The sequence below is a fragment of the Sapajus apella genome, unplaced genomic scaffold (genome assembly GCF_009761245.1).
Source record: "Sapajus apella isolate SASKATOON/1434 unplaced genomic scaffold, GSC_monkey_1.0 scaffold35, whole genome shotgun sequence".
NCBI lineage: Eukaryota > Metazoa > Chordata > Mammalia > Primates > Cebidae > Sapajus > Sapajus apella.
The window spans coordinates 15,344,493-15,361,201 of NW_022436975.1; the positions used below are offsets into that span (position 1 = coordinate 15,344,493).

General features: G+C 35.8%; 1 long non-coding RNA gene across 1 annotated transcript in view; it reads right to left on the bottom strand.

Annotated features, from left to right (window-relative positions):
- LOC116563549 overlaps nucleotides 1-13,314 on the bottom strand; it is a 270,800-nt gene extending 257,486 nt beyond the window's left edge. Inside the window, exon 1 of the long non-coding RNA XR_004274449.1 lies at nucleotides 12,157-13,314. This is a non-coding gene — a long non-coding RNA (uncharacterized LOC116563549). The remainder of the gene's footprint in view (nucleotides 1-12,156) is intronic.
- Between the last annotated feature and the right edge of the window lie 3,395 nt (nucleotides 13,315-16,709).

A 16,709-nucleotide genomic window follows, 5' to 3' on the forward strand; every position in this document is an offset into this window, starting at 1 on the left:
TCCCCCTTTCTCTTTCTTTCTTTCTTTAAAAAAAAAAAATATATATATATATATATATACACACATATAAATATATATATACACATATATATATACATATATATATATCTTTCTCTTTCTCTTTCTTTCTTTAAAAAAAAAATATATATATCCCAAAATTTTACTAACATTATTAAGTAAATTTTCTATCTTTAGACACACTGTTTGAGTTTAAATAACTACACTGAGGATCTCACATCTGTGGCCACATATGGGACTGACACAGGATGTGGAATAGCTGTGAATTATAGGCTTATTATATTTAGAGAGGATCAGTTCGATCCTAGGCTTCATACACGTAGAGCTATCCTATAAAGCATCATATTTAGAAACACTGAACCTTTCTGGGGCCATGCCTCAATAGCTCCTATTGCTTTATTTCTCCCCATACTTGTCCACGCATTCACTGCTGTCAGTGTTGAAGACAATTTAGCAGCAGGTTCAATACTGCAGCATGTGTGACAGTAAACGTTGGTCAATATTGGAAGAGAGACAAGAAAAGGTGATGGAATTTTCTCATCTAGAAAGGTCATCTATGTAGAGTATGATATGGCCTAAACTTATAGAAGGGAGCTGAATGTCCTTTCCTGACCATCCTCTCTCCTAGGTCTCTGTGATATTCTCTGTTTTTAAGAAGCAAACAGCTAATCCTAGAGAAAACTGTACACTGACATTACTCATTCTTTTCAAAAAAGGCAACGGATACTATGTGAAAGAAAAAAAGGCAAAAAAAATAGAGAAAAGTATGGAGAAAGGAGTGAAAAAGTGAGAAGAAAAGAAAAAGACTAGAAAGGCAGATGTATCACCTAATGGGCAAAAATTCTTTATTCTGACTACCAGAATCAATTGAGTACCAGAGACCTGCACTCCCCTGATTTCATTTAATTTTTGCCTCAGTATACTTATGTGAGCCTTGTTGAGATGTCAGGGTCTGCTACTCAGCATATGTGGCACACTAAAAGATGTTTGGCATGAAGACGATGAATTTTCAAACTAGTTCAAGAGTAATTGAAAGTGGAATTCTGCGAAAAGCTAACATGTATCCTTATCTCCACGTAAACACATCAATACTCATTTTAAGCCTGCCAGCTATCTATCTGCTAGGAAACACTCAATACTGCTCCTTGTACACTGAGCAGATCATTGAGTTTTCTCTCAAAACTAATAGTACAATCATTTGCAACAAGAAATTCTTCTTTGTCTGATGAAATAGTACCATCCCTGAGTTGCTCCCTTATATTTCAGAGGATATGGGAGTTCAGTCTATGAATTTCATACTCTAAGAGGAGCTCAGACTCGGGGCCAGAAAATCACAGATTCCTGAAGCTGCAAATGACCTTAGAAATCATCCAGTCAAACCCGTTATTTTGTAGGTAAAGCAAATACATGAGCTCTTAAAAGTCGTGCTAATATTCAAGTTGCCAGTTACTTTCATTTTCAAAATGTACTGCTCTCACCTTTCTTAACAAGTGAGGCTCTACAGTTGTCAAGTGGGGTGGGGGGATCCCCATGGGATGGCAGAAAAACTCCCCTTCCACCTTGATTGTTGTAGACATAAATATGTTTACACCTTTTGTACTTAGAATATGACGCTTGGTATGAATCTAGTCCTAGTTAGAGCAAAGGTTAATGATTTGGGAAGAAAAATACAACTCTCCTTCAAATTGCTAAGACCTGTCATCACAAATAAGCAGTTAGAAAGATACATGAGAATCCACTCTCATTTGATCCTTTAGAAATCAAATGAGATGAATAATGTTTTCCTATTTTACAGATGAGAAAAACGAGCCTCAAAGTTCCAAGACCTACTCAAACATCACGCAACAGACAAGCGGTAAGTCTGGAAACTTAAACTCATAAGAAACAAACAGATCCCTGAAGGAATTGGGCGGCCGTAGATCAAGCACAAGCTGCTGGAATTAATCATAGAAAAAAATGGATAGCAGTGAATAGGATAATGAGTGGAAGTGCAAGAGATTTTCCGAATTGAAGAGAAAGACGTTGAAATGATTAGAGCCACGATGTTCTCAGTAAATCAGGAAAGCTTACCTGTTAAGTGTAAGAGCAGTAAGAGCAAGGCAGAGGACAGGAGTAGGGAAATGAATTGGAACCACTGCATCCCAATGTAATGTAAAGTCACAGAGAACAGGAAAGGTCTAGGTGGGGACAGATTGCATGTATTTCTGTAGGACTCAGTGAGTATGCTTTTATGACCTCCTATAACTGGCAGGACAAGTCCTGGGAACTCAGACAATCCGGCCTCATTAGATGCCAGGATTGGCATACCAGATCCACTGCAAGATCCAGAAGATGCAAGGTTACCGCACTCTCAAAATGTCAGTTTAATTACTGATCATGGGGCCCAGAGGACATAGGAATTCAAAAGAATTCGAAGGTAAATAGACAGGGCTAGGGATAGGACAGTTTTAAAAACAAAACTTGAATACCAGTTTATTTGGTGTGAGAGAATGTTAAAGATTCAACTTATAACAATGGATGAGGAAAAGAGCACTGAAAATACTACTACTGATGACGATGATGATGATGATGATGGTGGTAGTGGTGGTATTATTATTGTAACATCCTAAGATACAGAAGATAAATCATTCTAGATTACGGTGACATTCCACAGGAATAATTATATATTGACAAAGTGAAGGTGAAGACATGGGAATGTTAAGAAAAAAAAAATCAAGAGTCTAAAAATCAAGCCAAAATTTTTACGTATGTTTGTAGGCATTAAAGAAGAAAGGCAAACCATAAGCTAAGTGCTGAAATTATCAAGATGGACGAAAGTATGTCATAGAACTGGGTCAATGAATAATGCAGGATAGAAAAAAAATAGTGAAATGGATAAGAAGGTATTCAAAATATAGGAAAAGGTGATTCTATATAAATCATATATATAAATCAAGGAAAGTCTCATGGCAACATCTTTTTCTATTCCAACACATATGCAAGAAAAACAGACTTAGCCTTTTTTAGAAAGAGAACTTGATGGCATCAGGAAAAAAACACAGATCGTGATTAAGCCTGGAAAGAGGGATGGGGCATTCAAACCCAGGGTATTCTGCAATTTTCCAGATCCACAAGATAAGTGTGCCAGGTTCTCACAGCACAATGGAGGCGGCTTCTACAACCCTTTCCTACCCTCTTACTCCTTCATTAATTGAACATATATGCCAGGAATATATGAGAAGAAACTGAAGATGGTATACAGATTTGCAGTTCTCAATAGACTAAAGTCTTCTTTGGAAATCTGTAAAAGTCTAGATAATCTTCGTAACATTACATGTAAGGATAAACGAGTCAGTCTCTCATTTACAAATTAGGAAGCTAAGAAACAACCAATTAGTCTCAGAGCCACGGCTAGAGGCCAGGTTTCTGGGTTACTAGCTTAGCGCTTTTAGATTAAATTATGCTGTATCACTCTAGCACCACACTAAGCATAAAGGACAAGCCAAAACAAACAAACAAAAAAACTGTGTGTGTTATTTTCTCAATTCTAAGGCACCTTCTTTACAATCATTGCTTTACTCTCTCCTGCAAGCTCTGCTTTTCCCCATAAGTCATTTCACCTGGAAAAGGCAAAGAGTGAACTGATTAGAGATTTACCTATTATTCTCTTCAATTATTATCCTATAAAGAGGAATTATCACTCAATGGGTGGTAAAAATAGAAGGTAGGAAGAACAAGTCAAGAACCTGACAAATTTTGGACATCCTTTTCATTCCTTTACAGCACCTAATATAGTATTTTTTTGTAGAGTAGGTAACCAATAAGAATTGACTTTTTAAAGTTATAAGTGTCTCTTTAGTAAAAGTATGTAAGTTAAATATTAAATGCCTAAAATTTAGTCCATAAAAATTATAGTAATATATATTTAACTTTTACATTAAATAATTGTTTTCATGACTTTTAGCATTCATAAATATTTAAGGGTCATATGATGTGTATGTAATATTTGTTTCTGAATCACTATGATTGGAATTAATATATCAGCATAGCACATGCTGACATTTCTATAGTTTTGGGTACTTACTGTGCTTGACTTTTTCACCGTAGGGCAGCTGTTAAAAAGCAATGTAAACCACCTAGACATGTTCTGTATGATCACTTAGATCACAGAAGATAATTTGAAGGATAAAGATTCATCTCAGGAAGTAACTGTCATATATATATATATATATATGTATGGCCCAGGATATCTTCACATACAATGTTGTGTTTTCTTGGTGAGGTGGATCTGGCAAAGACCATCTGCTAAAAGCCAAGACAGAACAATTTCCCTACAGACACCTGAACAGAAACGGCAAAAGAAGTCCAAAGGCAGGTAGAATGAGTCACAGCCTCTTCCCAGGATACTGGAGTTGGCCTACGTCTATCTCCTATACCTCCCCCTATGCAGACACACACATTCACACACACTATATTTGACACTGTTATCTGCCAGAGACACACAGAATTCTCTCCAATAATAACTGCAAAAGTTAGAGCTCCAAGAGTTTCCTCTATGCTTTGTCTGTAGACATAGATACTCACAACAAAATGCACTTCTACAACAAAGAAACCCATCATGATAAACTTAAGTGTCACAGGAGCTGGGCAATTGCTTACATCAGATCTTTTTGAATATAATTGAAGGAGACGGTTGAATGTACAGTTTGAGTGCTCCTTCCTGGTTGAACAGATTACAGTTCTATCCCTAGAAATTTTCTGCAAAGATAAAGATACAAAATTCTTATTCTTGTTATTGGTACTTAATAGTACTATTCTCTGCCTTGAACAAAGCTCATCCTTCAAGGTCTCTCAAATATCCCATCTTCAATAAAGTTTTCCTTAAAGCCATCAGAAGGAATTAATTATGCTGCACTAATGTTATATAGCACTTTACTTGTTATACTAAAACACAATTTCATATATGGTTTTGGTGTGTTTCTATTCAAAGTTAGTTAGTCAAGACTCCTTATTTTAATTCCAAAGTGCTTCCTATGTGTATGTATGTATTATAATTCCTATATTATCTGTAATTTATCTGCTTACACATCTGTCTCTTTCCCTACCTTCCCTATCTCCCTTCTCAATGTGACCTTTTTGAGAAAAGGACACAGATTGTAGCCAGTTTGTCTTGGAGTCTGCTGTTTGGCCAGCAAGGCTTCCTGGAGACTAAATGTTGTCACTGCCAGCAGGTTGAAAAACCTGTCAATAGCACCTGACTTCTACTAACTAGTCCTAGATAAAGCCTCAGTATTCATTGCCATTTCTCTGCTAGAGTCTTTGAAGAAAAATGCCTTATGGAGCAGAATCTATAATGACTTTGTAAGCATCACGCTTCATATTTCCTTAAGAATCTTGACTGGCATATGTTCTCTGACTTGAATCACACTCTACCAATCAAAGTAACCTACGTACTTTGTTGCCTCTCTGTCTTGTTTCCTTGTTCGCTTCTCATCCATTCATTTATTCACTCACCCACCAGGGCCAGTTTCCAAGCCTGGTTTTAGGGTCTGCCCCCTATAATATGCTCTATTTTGTTTCTCCTGTTTTCTTAATCAACCATAGGACTCAAGGGATCTGCAGTACACCTTCGTTTCTTTCCTTTCAACTTCTATCCTTACTATTCTTACAAGCTTTTTCAGCTTTAAGAGTCAATAAAATTTTCACAATTTTATTGCATCTTATCCTCTCACCAGAGCACCTGCCCTCACCTTCAAGCAAACTTTCCATCTTCATAATAGCCTCACTCATACATTTATAATGTAAATTTGCATGTCAGAGAAAAAATATCTCACTGCTTATTTTAAAATAAAACATTTTAAAATACTTTAGATCCCACATTGACATTTCCACCATTCTACCTAAGGTCTTCTTGTGGTAGGAGCAGGATTTTGGAGTCAAAGAAATCCAGCTGGAACACCAGTTTTATGATTTGGGTTATTTAATATTGCTGCATCTTAATTTATTCCTCAGCAAATTTGGAACAAACACATCCAGCCACTGAGTTGTTCTATAAGCTTGAGATTATATGACTCATGGTAAGCACTTCATAAATGGTAGCTATTTGTGGTTAAAAAAAAGAAAGAAAAATAAGGCAAATCTCTACTTCTTTTATAGGCTCTTTCAGTATGTAGTAGCCATAGCAAATCCAACTGAAGAGACAACGACAATCATTTTCATCATTATGGCTTCTAAATTCAACACCTTGTATATTATTAAATGAAATGTGATCTGCTTTCTTATTCACTTTTATAAAAACCATCTGCATATGAAGAGATTAGTAGGACCATTTTATAAAATATTAAGAAGTCTAGAATAACTATTTTCTGGAACTATCTGCCTCTCCCATCCCTGCACATTGCTGTGTCTCTGCAGATAGCAGTCTTGCCATCACTTCTGCCTAGATCAACGATTTAACTACTCTATAAAGACAGCAGAGCCAAGTAAAAGCTATTTCATTAATTCAGATAATAGATTACTTTCAGCACATCTCCACCATCCTGATGAGAGACTGAGCTTGAAAAGATATCTACATATCTACTGCAAGCTCAAAGTACTTGCTCCCCGGCTATGGACACAGAGAAAACACAATTGATTATGTAAATCAATAAAATGAAACTGTGAATCAATAAAATTAGAATAATGACAAAGGTCACGTTCTGGTTCTCTTTTTGTTTCATTCTACTATGTTCAAGAACTCAAACTCAATAGTTCCCATAAGTAGCATTAAGGGGAAGATGCCTGAAGAGCTCCCTTACTGAAAGAAGGGCTTTGGCAATCCTAAGTCTTACTGGGTATACTCCAGTATAAAAGATTTCCATAACATTACCCCTTAAGGAGCACCTGTTTGGAGTGTTTTTACACCTACTGCCTGCACACCTCTCATACTACATTTATGGTAGAACGTAAACCTTGGACAGAGACTTTCAAAAACCCTCCTCCAGCAAGAACTTCTCATCCATTCATTTATTCATTCACTCATCAATATTCATTAAGAGGTTTCTCTGGGCCAGATACTAAACTAAAGACATGGTTATAGTAAAGAATGAGAAAGACACTATCCTTGCTCTCCAATAGGGGCAACAACATCACTTTGCACTAGAGGAGTCACCTTGTGCTATGAGGATAGAGGTCTCATAGATGAAATACCTGAGAAGGCCTCCTAATGTTTCCACTGAGGACATGAAGAACAAACAGAAGGTAACCATGCCAAGAGGAAGTGTTAAGAGATTAAGCAAGAGATAAGCAGAAACCAGGTTTTTCAAAACTCATGTTAAGATGTTTAAACTTTACACTTTACAATAGCTGGAAGATTTAGTGAGGGGTGGGGGATTTGATAAGAATATTGTTCTACTTTTCAACTGTCTGTATTTTCTGATTTTATGTTGATAAACATGTATGTTGATTTTACAATGAAAAGACAATGAGATTTATATTTTAGTTTTTAATTAAGAAAAGTAAGAGAGAGACAGTAATAGCAGAAAAGGAAAGCTGAGCCAGAAGTAATAATGGTAATTTTTAAAAAATGTATATTATTATAGGCATACTAGAGGTAGACCATAAATTTAGCTCTAAACTTATTAGAAACCAATTTAAAAAGGGAAACTTCAACAGTTTCATAATATGCAAAATCCATGAACAAGAAAGCCAGAGTGGCTAACTAGGACAAGTGGGGAAGGAAAAGAAGGAAAGCAACTAGAAGGGGTAGGTGGTAGGTAGATCATGTAAGGTTTCGAGTGTCATTGCAAGGACTCTGGATTTTATTCTGAGTGTGACAGAAATCTTTGTGCATTTTTGAGCAGTGGAGTGATGTGATTTGATTTACATTTTAATAGCTCACTCTGTCAGCTCTGTAGAGGAGGAACAGAAAAGTCAAGAGTAGAAATAAGGAGACCAATTTAAAGACTATTGCAGTAGATCAAGAGAGAAACGATGGTGGTTCCATCCAAGATAATAGTGGTGAAAACAGAAAAAGGTGATCAGATTTGGCAAATCATTTGAAAGTAAAGCTGATAGGGTTTGGTGAAGGATGAATAGAGGGCGAGAAAGAAAGAGGAATCAAGTGCATCTTTTGTATTCTTCAGGCTAAGCCATTATTTTGGAAATAGGAGAAGGTTCTGCAGGACCTCCAAGGAAGTTTCTTCTCTTCCCACTCCTCAACTTATCATCTCTTGAGTCATCCTAAGAATGTTTTCTCCACCTTACTTATTGCAGCCTTCTTGTACCAGCTTATGCTCAGCCCTGGAAGCATTTTCTTTCTGAATTAGGGGGTTAACTGTGGCTCTTGGGGTATCCTTGGTCCTGACTTTAGTTTCTCCTATCAGAAAGAAGGATCAGACCTTTGAGACGTAGTCCTGAAACAGCTGTCTCAGAGTCCTGGTCCACCGTCACCTAGCCAAGTAAGTTGCCTATCAGAAATTCTAAGACAATAAATCCAGCCCTTTTCATGGATTATAATTATAGGGTTGGAGTTTTATGAGAATTAAATGAGAAAATGAATTAGAAAAACAATTTTAATGAACTGTGATGCTCTTCATTGCAGCAAGGCATTGAATGCTAATAATAATGATAATAATGAGGGCAATGGCTACTATTATGAGAGTGCTTAATGCCAGCACTACACGAGGTGCTTTACATGGCACAGGACTGAATGCTCAGAACAGCTCTATAACCTGGGAATTATCCCCATTGTATAGAAAAGAAAATTAAGGTCACACTGGCTAAGATGTTCATTCAAATTCACATAACTAATGGATAATGAAATCATCATTAGAGGCTAGATTCTCTTGACTCTACTTTCTATGTTTTGAGATTCTAAAGCTGTTTTCATCGACCTGGTTAGTTATATCCTACTCTCAATAAATCAGCTAGAGAAAGGTATGCACTGGCTTACAAGTTAACAAAGGCACAATGCTCTGAGATGCCATAGGTTGCTGTGAAAGTAATTTCAGTGTTTTGCCATTAAAAGTAATGCCATTACCCAGAATTCCATTACCACAATGACTTTTGCAACAAGCTAATAGAATTCTGGGTAAGACAGAGCTACAAAGCTTATTTAACAATATAGGATTTGTCCTTCTTCACAAAGAAATATTCTTGGGCCAAAAGAAATGAAATCTTGGAAATAAAAGTTCTGTTTCACCTTTTGCTGTTGGCCAAGATGGCTGTCACAGAAAGAAAAAGGAGTCTTTATGTTTCCTATCTTGAAACCAGGAAATAGCTCAGGTTCCACAAATTCTTTATTCCTTCAACAGTTCTTAACAATATGGCATCATTGATATGATTCAAAGATGTTTTATCATGGAAAGTTCACAAACCAATAGAAGCAACATGCATAGAACATATTTACTAAAAGAGGTTCATATCAAAGTGCACAGGTACCTAAAGAATGGGGCAGCTCCCTCTGTGTAGGAGCTAGGTGGCAAAGAGGCAGTACTTCATGTAGGATGTCAAGGAGACCTACTGAGGAATTTTAAACGCAATCAGCTTGAGTGTTGGAAATTCACTCCGGCAGCAAGAAAAGAGAATAGATTAGGAAAGGATGAAAGACCATCCAGAAGGAGGCTGCTACAATGTTCCACAAGAGAGATAATGAATGTCTGAACTCAGACAATTAGGCCAGGAACAGGGAGGACATGATGCATTGTTGAGGTATTTGCATGGCAGAATTCCAAAAAGGAACAAAGTAAAGAAAAAGTACTTCATGCTCATTTAAATATTCAGATAAGGGGAGAAACCATGGATGATGAGGAAGAAGATTCTCCCATGAACATAATCTTGACTGTAGCTTTTCAAGATACAGTTTGTACATTCAGTGCATTAACTTGAGGTGTGGGTAGATAGCCTTGTTTTCTTCCAATGCAAAGTATTCGCATTTATTTTCTTCAAGTTACATCATGATGGAGGCTCCAAACAAGGCCAGCAGAAAAGACATTTCTAAGAAGAATGGCTAGTCATACCACAATGTCAAAACTCTCTAAGGGGATTTAGACATGTTTCCTAGATGATTGCTTAAATGAGATATCATATGTAAACTGCAAATAGAATGCCTGTCGTATTAGAGGTACTCAATAAATTTTAACTATTTTACTATTAAGGTTCAGTCATCGACGTTCATCACAGGCTTTCTCTAGATGGCTAATTAATCATGAAGCATTTCAAGCAACATGTATTTAATGAATATATAAATATATTCAATAGCACAGCCCTTTGCAGGCAATACTCCCTGTCATGTAGTTTGCCCAGAGTTGACTCCTGCAGAAGCATGTGAACACACCAGGGTAAAACAATAGGGAAAGCATGAGCCTGGAATTTAGAGATTTGAGTTATACTAGGGACACAAAATGTTAATCCAGTGCACTCTTCTTACAGTTGAGAAAACTGGCACTGTTCATTGCCTCATTCAATTTTTCAGAGGTAAAGCCAGGCCTAATAACAGGGACTCCTGACTTCCTGGCCCTTCACCTTTTCCATGATAGTATATACATGTGAGGCCCACCCGCTCTGGAAGGGCACACGTGATCTAACTTACATTCCTGTGCAGATGACGCTATTATGACAAATTCATTCCCAAAACACCTGAAACAGTTCCTTAAAATTAGGTTAAGTGGTTCATGCCTGCTAATGCCTAGGCAGGTGTTACCATGCCTTCAGGCACTGCATACAAACCAGAAACTGGAGACAAGCATTAGTTTGGATTCATGATGATTAAGAAGTTTATTTTCCTAAATATATTTCTCTACATTTCTACCTAAAATGCAAAAGAGACTGTGTATATAAGCCCATTCACACACACAGACACACAGACACACACACACACACACACACACACACACACACATCTTAAGCCTCAAAAATGAAACCAGTAGAATTCAGTGCTTTCTATCAAAAGTTACATTCTGAGCTGAGTAGTTTAAAACTACTATTAAGCTCTCCAGGAAATCTGTGTGACTCATCTGAGTCTGCTAGGTATGCCTTTGAACAACCCAAACATTGAGATACATTATGTATTAACAGAGAACTTCCATATTGTAAGCATGTCTGTGTTTGTAGTCTTGAAACATGAATTAAGAAAAGAGAATGTATCAGCAGTGCTCAGACCCATTAATTAATTAGTATTCACTATCCTTTTGCAAGTAAGCAATTTTATCTCCATTTTGGGATTAAGAAATTAAGTCAAAGTTGAAAAGCTATATTGGTTCACCAGAGGTTTGGTTCTTAATAAATCTCAGATTATTGGTCTCATATTTTGGTCACTAATATTACAATACTCTTCTGAAAGAATTAAAATGAGTATATGCCCTTATTGTTTCCTTTCTTTTGTTCCCCATAGGAAATTGCACTGCTCCAAATCAGCCCTCAATGCCTGATTTGCAACAACAGCACTGCAAACAGTAACTTATACCCAAAAACATAATTTCCAAGGCTATTTATATTTTTAAAATAAATACTTAGTGTGCTCTCCAATGTTAATTCCCAACCAAAAACTGTTATATTAAATTTTAATATTCTCTTTCATTATTTACTAAATTATTTTAATCACCAAAATACTGTACTTTAAGTTACAATTTTTTAACCCTAGATTACCTCTGAGGTTTTAGCTCAATTAAAGAAATACTTGTATTCCCTACAGTAGGGTCATTATTTTTTCAGAAATAGTCATATATAAGTAACAGTCATTTAAAGATTTTAATATAAGAATCTTGAAATAAATATTTCAATGGAAACTATAAGAAGGAAAATAGAAACATTCATTTAATGTTCAGAACTAAATAGTAAAGATAATTTTGAATTTGAATGTTTTCTAATCTGGCATTTGCATTTTGATTTTTCCATTTTATATTATTTATCATTCTCTTTTTTCTACCAGAATTAATAAACTTTTACAAGTTTCCTTGAAGTAAGGATTACTACTCTCATAAGAAAACTAAAACATAATTATATTCAATATACTAGATGTATACCCATGTATAGGAAACTTCATAGAATATGTTAGATGTTATTAACATACTCTTATTTTCCTTTCTTTGAGAATTAGCACTGATTATTAAGCATTTAATAAGTAATATACAGTGATTTCAGAGCTTTAACAAGTTAATTATGCTACTAAATGATGCTTACCCTCGGTAAAGAACTTGCTCAAGGCCTTGAAGTTTCAGACTCATGATTTAATTGGCTAGATTGTATGTTAGGAAGTGAAATAGGATAGCAAAAAAGCTTTCTTAAAATAAATATTAAATAACTAGAAAAAAAGAAAAAAGCATCATCACATCCCAAAATTAAATCTCTGAAAAGCAAAATTGCTACTGCTTTTGCCCAGTTTCTCTGTTTCACAGTTTAATGTAATGTAAAATTCCAATTCATGTATATATATGTATGTTTGGCTTCCAGCCCACGAACTCTTATACCCATGTGAATAAAAGGCAACCCAAGTCAATGAGTCAATGTCCTGGTGAAGGCATTGCAGGCAAATTGAGCCAAAGAATAGATAGAGCTTTTGGATAGGAGTGTTTGAAAAAGCATAAGGCATCTGCCCAATGACAGAAGTAGAAAATAACTGCAGAGAGAAGAGTCTGGAGAAAAATGAGTCTGGGAAGATATGTAGTGATTAAATACTTACTTCTGTCATGAGTGATTATGAGAAAAATAAATCATGTGAGATATATCTGGTTGAAGAAAAATACAGATTTTGGAGACAAACTTATTTGAATTCTAGACATAATTTCAAAATTTGTTAGCTGCCTGACACTGGTCAGGTTATATAAACCTCCAAAGCTTCAGCATTGCCACTGGAAAAATAAAAAAACAAAAAATGCCAATCTTAAAGGGCTCAGGTGATAATATATGAAATAATGTGTCTGTGACAGAGCCTAGTAGAGCATTTCACATAGAGTACATCCAACAAAATGCCAGTTGTTTTTTCTTCCCACCATCCCTTGGTCTTATTTAAAGATCAATGAACACACCAGAGAACTTTCCTTGCAACCCAGCAATTCTACTATCTCCCAGGCAATTCAGACTTTTTAGTTACCCCTAATCCCTTGATCCATCTGTAGAAGTAAAATTTCAAACAAGAAGCATTGTAAAATTGCATGATCATTTGTCCTAATTGGTTTGACTTATTTTAATGTTCTGAAAAGTCATTGATAACCATTTTTAGAGTTATGTTTGCCTTCCAACTCTAAACTAGGGCCATTCTGTTATCTCAATAACTATACTTACCATTATCTATTCTCTCTGTCTCTGTCTCTGTCTGTCTGTCTCTCTCTTTCTCTCTCTCCATACACACTTCTACACACACAAACACATACACACACACACACACACACACACACACACACACACACACCACACACTAGAAGGGGATGAGGACACAACCAGAATAAAATTATCCAGAAAGAGCAACTCCATTCCCTATCTTTCAGATCTAGAACTTCTAAAATCAGGAGAGCTCCACCTAAATCTTTGATATTGTTGTGACTGGTCAGTCCCTGAGATATGTCTCAGATCACTAACCCTTAGGTTACTCTAAGCCCACCCTAGAAGAAAATCACACCTACAATGTGGCCTTCTCCATGCCTCTGGCCTGACCACCAGACTCCTCAAAGTGAGCCTCGTACTTAACAAATACACTAATATAAGGCACTTAGCTTCTTTGAATAGTAGAACATTCAAAAGAAAGAAACAGAATAAAACAGGACTTCAAGCTCTCACCTGACCAGTGTTAAATCATAACTTACAAAGCAAGCAAATCAACAGCAAAACATATATCTGCTCATTGGGCTGATTCAATGCCACCGCAGTTTGAGAAAAGAAGGAAGAAAAGAGAAGGAGAAGGAAGAGAGGGAAAAAACAGGAGAAAGGACAGAAAGATGAGGAGGTACAGGAGAAAAAGGGAAAGCTTGATCATGAAGCTTATATTCTTCACAGCTGGAGTTACTAGGATTGATGCTAGCAAACCCAAGATTGCACCAAAGCATGAAACTGGCATTACTCTACCACTTTGGAGAAACTGTGGCTCTGCTTCTGAGGGCAAGGGCCTTCAGAAAGGCCCCGGGAACCTGTCATGTCAAGCTTAGCAGCCTTTCTGATCAGGCCCGACAGCCCCAATCTCAACTCTTCCCAGGTAGCACTAGAATGACTTACCGTGGCTAGGTTCTGTGCTGATGTACATGTACAAACAAACCTGTTTATCTTTAGGTCTCAGAGGATCATTGAACCACCTTGGGATAAAAAGTAGCTGAGATAGAATGGGGTCTCAGATGGCTGGTTTTACAAAAGCTGCCTTTCATAAGAAACTAGAGTATCTAGAAAAACTCTTGGGATATTCATGAATATCCCAAGAGTTATAAGTAACTTATGAATAAAAGTTATAAGTAACTTATGAGTAAGTTACTTAAACTTCAGTTAACTGTGGTCTTCAGAAAACTGGAGTTTCATTAAAGCTAGTTGCAATTCATTGTAATTATATATTTTCATGGCTGAGTATCTTTTTCTTTCCCCATAGCTAAGATTTTTTCCCTTCTAATGTCTTTTTCTTACAAAATATGTTCAAGTGAATGTTCCTGTTTTCAGGTCTTTAATTTTAAATATGGTCTTCATGCATCTGCAGTGTACATGTAACTACTGGGAAATAAAACATCGTGCACATCCATAAAATATAACAAACATTATGTGGCTGCAGACTAGCATGAACTCCAAAGTGCCAGTACTGATGTGAAACCGGAATCATTCTCCTGCCTCTTAATACCTTTTCCATCAGGTACAGAACAAATGATTTTTACCAGAGCTTAATTTTCATAGGATCTATTAGGCACCTTGAGTGGAGAGGCAGAAGAATGATAGGGAAAAAAAAAAAAAAAAAAAAAAGCTTGGAACATGAATCCTTTCCTGGCACAAGGAGACTGGTTCAATACTATTAGCATTACCACCCAAACTCTACTTGATCCATAGACTCTGTTGCCTAACCCCTCCTATCCAACACCCCTGCTCTCATTAGCATTTCCCAAAAAGCAATAAAACACATAAGGGGCACTAGAAGACTTCAAGGACATTGAGCTACATTTTAGTCCATAAAAACACGAGAACAAAATAAACAAAAATACCTTAGTTCCTTGCCATAACCTCAACACAGCTAATTTCTTACAGTATTTCTAAACAGCCTCCTTAATTGAAACTTATGTTAACCTAAAAGACTCAATCACTGATTACCAAGATTAAAAATCCAAATACAGATGTGTTTTATTGTGTATATTTTATGGTGTAGGCATTTCAAAAACTTAACCCTCATTTTTAAAAATCTGCCATAATGAGAGTGTTGAATACTTCCTTTTCAACTTATAACAAACATCCACAAACCTTTGGGATTTAAATAGTTTAGTGCGAGCACACACACATATCTTTGAACCTTTGTGAAACTCTCTAGAATATTCTGCTTTGTCACAAGTGGTTATATAAGCAGATAGACTTTCTGGGTGAAAAACTGATGTCTAAGCCAAAATGGATTTCAAAACATATGTACCAAAATGCAATTGGTTGAAGACAATATTGACCTAAGAAGAACTAAGGAAATAATGTTGAGGGAAAAGTTTCAATCAGAAGTTTGATTTTTTTTTGTTTCCAAAAAAAATGAGATGTCATATTATGGTATACACAGAAATACATTAGGGGTGTTTAACTACAATGCATGTTAAACCTAATGAAAATTTTTGATTAAAAATTACTTTTGGTGTACTTATGAAGTATTTAAATGGAAGAATAAAATAAACATATATCATGTGAGGTTCTAGTTTTCTAAATATAACTTTAAGTCTCTAGTGGGCTGAAAGTTTATAAATAAATAAGTACCAGGCTGAGTCGTTCCACAGAAGTCTTAGATCTATGCAACTAACCAGAATTCTCTGGCAACAGGCAGATCATAGGGGGCAAGTCAAATTTCTATCAGTTCCTTTTTACCTTCCCTCCATCATGAAAAACAACATTAGTTTATTTTTAGATAAGACAGTAGTGTGTATTAAGGCAACATTCAGAAGAGTTTACATTTATACTTCATGATAACCTATTGCTACTGTATTTTGTCAGATCATGTTCATATAAATTCAAACCAAATCTGACAAATTCTGTCCAGAAGGAAAAAAGCTCTGAAATATATGGATCTGCCAGGAAGAAACATAAATGCAAAAAACTAAAATTTTTCCAAATAAGTTCCCCAGATTTTATATACTTTTCATTTTGCAATCATATGCTTTGTAATCTAATCTTCATTTGGATAAAGATACACAAGTTTTAGCAAGACATTTGTTTCCTTTTGTAGTGGAGATTAATTAAAATGTGTCTTTAAAAAAAAAAAGAATAAGACTGTCCAGGTGGCTTTTTTAAGGTTTTAAAAAAAAATCCAGAATATACATGACTTGCATACCTATGAAGTAATTTCTGTGATGTGCTAAATCTGTGGTGAAATTTTTAGGTTTTTGTTAGAGATCTAAGTATTTTCTTTAAAAATACAAGCATGTATGTGTTGTCCCAGAAAAAAACGTACTTGGGAGTAACAATTATTTCATCAAGATATACCAAATTTAACAAATATTGCTTCCATGGCAAATAATATCAACAAATAACATTTCTCTATTTTAAACATTTGCTGAACATAATGTATATGTGTTATTCTCTCTCCT